Here is a 3331-nt window from a genome sequence, read left to right on the forward strand (position 1 = left end):
ACTCTGAATTAAATACTATTATTTTTATTTCATAATCTAGGGCTTTTTTTTTTTTAGTACTGGGCATTGAGCTCAGGACTCTGTGCTTGCCAGGCAAGTGCTTACTTTCCTGAGCTATCTCTATGGCCCACTCTAGGACATTTTAAAAAAGGTTAGGTAAACACAAAGTCACATCTGGAAGTAAACCATTATTACATGTATTCAACTTTGTTATGTACAAATTAGATACCAATGAGAAAAATTTCTATTAGTTTTGGAATGTAAATATATTTATAAAGCATATCTATCTCAATAAATTCTCACTTTTTATTAAAGTTATTTAAAATTTCATAGAGATTTTCCATAAATTGGATTATGGTGCTGATATATAGGTAAATCCCAAATACCTAAATAATAATGGTCAATAAGTTCTTGTTCACTAAGTGATGGAATATCTCCTTAAATAAAAAAAAAGCCCAAGACAACACAAAGTCTGAGAAGAGATTTGAAGAACATGATTTGTATAGAGAAAATTCCTGTTAATTTTTCTCATACCAGTAAAAATTTACAATGGCTGCACACTATCAACTACACTACATTAAACAACAGATATAGTTCTTGTTTCAACACAAAATATCTTTTAAAGGTTGTGAGAGAAGGTGGAGTTAATTTAAGAACAAGAGCATTTTATTCTAGAATCTTACTGATAAACTGAATGGTAGCTTTGAGGAAACAGGATGTCTTAAAATGGGTTCAGGCAGTAGGTGGGACATTTAGTGACATGTTGGCCCGCAAACGAACAAGAGAGAGCAGTATGGGAATCCGAGCGAAGCTCTTGTCTTTGCAGTGCTTATGAAAGGGGGAGCAGTTCTAGTCATACGTAAGAGTTCTGTGCTCACTCTTCCACTTTTGTTTTAACAAGAAGAGAAAACTGGAGAAAACGTTTATACTACAGAATTTATTGTTCATGAAACAAGAAACAGAAGTGTGACAAATACTTGTTGTTTAAAGAAGCACCCAAGTTTTTATATTATTGAAATCATTTACTTTTAAAGTGAGGTCTTATTCTTATGAAGGCATCTTAATTTTAAAAGAATACTGTACATGACAAATATTTTTCTTTGAATAAATAACTTTAATAAAAAGTGAAAATTTATTGAGATAGATATGCTTTATAAATATATTTACATTCCAAAACTAATAAAATGTTTGGCTTTACAAAGATGATCAAAAATTACCTGTATTTTTGCCTTTAATTTCTCTAGTTCATAAATAAACATCTTTGTTCCTGGTTTGCAAAAATCACCCAATAGGAACTTTTCTTACAATATGTCAAACTTTTCATAGGCATAACATCCAAGGTCCCAAAATATTTAGTTTTCTTTAGATATTTTTCTGGAACTTAAGTTTAAAGAGAACCAGATGATTACCGTGTGGAATCAGTAGAAACACTAATTCTGAAATATGATTTCAGCATGCTTTGACAGAGATCTGTCAACCACCTAAATGTCAAGTTTCTTCTTCTTTTCAAAGAAGGTATTCGATTTAATTCAATGCAAATCAATCTATCATTTTTTAAAGACAAAAGACTGAACAAATTGTGGACATTAATTTAAACCTACCCAAATTATTTGCAACTGTCTAAAGTAGTGTTTTAGAAAACAGACGATCAAAGTCTGTCTGTGCTGAGACAGACCTGGCCTGCTCCTCAAATCCATTCCCTTCATTTCACAGAGAAGGAAGCTAAGTAGCTTTCTCATGCAGGACATGGTCAGAGTGGCTGGCAACATCCAGCGCTCTGCTAATCACCTCTGACTCAAATCTATCTCAGGCTTTTGGCCAGATGCGGGGCAGTGTAAGGTTCTAACAGAACATATCCGTGGAACCGTGTTTCAAGAAAGGCCAAGTACTGAAATGAAGTAACAGTGATTCCTGCACCCCACACCATCACTATGCAGGAAGAAAGACTGCCAGCACCTCCGTTGGCACGGAGGCAGGGCCCGTGGAGCCTTGGCCCAAATGTGCCCTGCAAAGCCAACCCAATATTTAATATCTCTGCATCCTGGTCTGCAAAATGGGAATAATACTCTTTCTGTGTAGCTGAGAAGACAGACGAGATATGGGAAGTAAAATGACCCCGCTGCACAACATGGGCCTGGCAGGATGGCTCCACAGACCTGCTTCGGAAGGCATGTTCTACTCGCACCAAGAATAAAGGACATCAGACACAGGCAAAGGCGCCATGGAGCAGAAACCAAGAAAACCCAGAAGAAAATAAAAGGCAAACCCACTGTGAGGCACAGAATGAAAGGACGAAACACACCCTGGCAGAGTTGGTGCTGGGAAGAAATAATGTCATTTTGAAATTACAGGTAGATGTGTTTCCCCTCGCCCCACCCCCTCGTACTCCTTTCTAGCACATTTTGGGGAGCTATGGAAAATGAATAGAAGAGACAAAAAAGTACTTTGCCCGGCAGGAATACAAAATTGTAAAAGCACAGACAGCACTACAGAGGCGCGCTGCCATTCACTCACAAAGAATTTTGTGCATGTAGATGGCTGATTAATTGCCGGCCTGCCTAGACGAAGCTGCAACAAGCCAGATACTGTCAGCATGCCATCGGTTACCATGGAAATGCACAAGGTTCCTGTTTCTGACAAACCCTTGAATACTGGATAGATTGTGCCATATGTAAATAAGGCAAATTAGTTTTCCTATATCTTCCAGACAAGGTTAGACGAAAAGAAAATATATCTGTTTAAACATACTCTCTAACCTCTTAGATGTGCTGAACTAGAAAGAGGGGCTTCTTTCTTAGGAAACTGAACTCAGATTGTTACAACTGAAAAGCACTTGGGGAAAATGACCAAAAAATGCAAAATGCATTGCCCATTTATGAGGAAGGACTTTAAAGTCAGGCACGGAAAGGTACATCTCCTGGACTTTTGTTTTGTAACCAGAAAATGTATTTTGTGGCTTATTCTTTGCAAAATTATAAAATGTTCAGTAATTATTTCGATAGAATTACATTCGAAATTTTGTATTTCTGTTATATAATTTTTACATATCGCACAGTCTCTTGGCTTCATAAGTTAATAGTGAACCACAAATCAGCATAAAAAAATCAAATCACCATAATTTAAAGTATTTACCCTTAGGACTATGGATACTTACCTTTGGCATTACATTGATTAGGGTTTCTTTTCCTTTTTTTCTTTTTCTTTTTTAACAGCAGTTTTTGCCAGCACTGGGAGACTTTATGACTTCTTCCCATGTTACAATAATAATTTTTAATTAACTAAGTCTGATATTATTTCCAAAAAGTCTTGTGATTTTCATTAGGATATACTA

The sequence above is a fragment of the Octodon degus genome, unplaced genomic scaffold, assembly GCF_000260255.1.
Source record: "Octodon degus isolate 3935 unplaced genomic scaffold, OctDeg1.0 scaffold00203, whole genome shotgun sequence".
NCBI lineage: Eukaryota > Metazoa > Chordata > Mammalia > Rodentia > Octodontidae > Octodon > Octodon degus.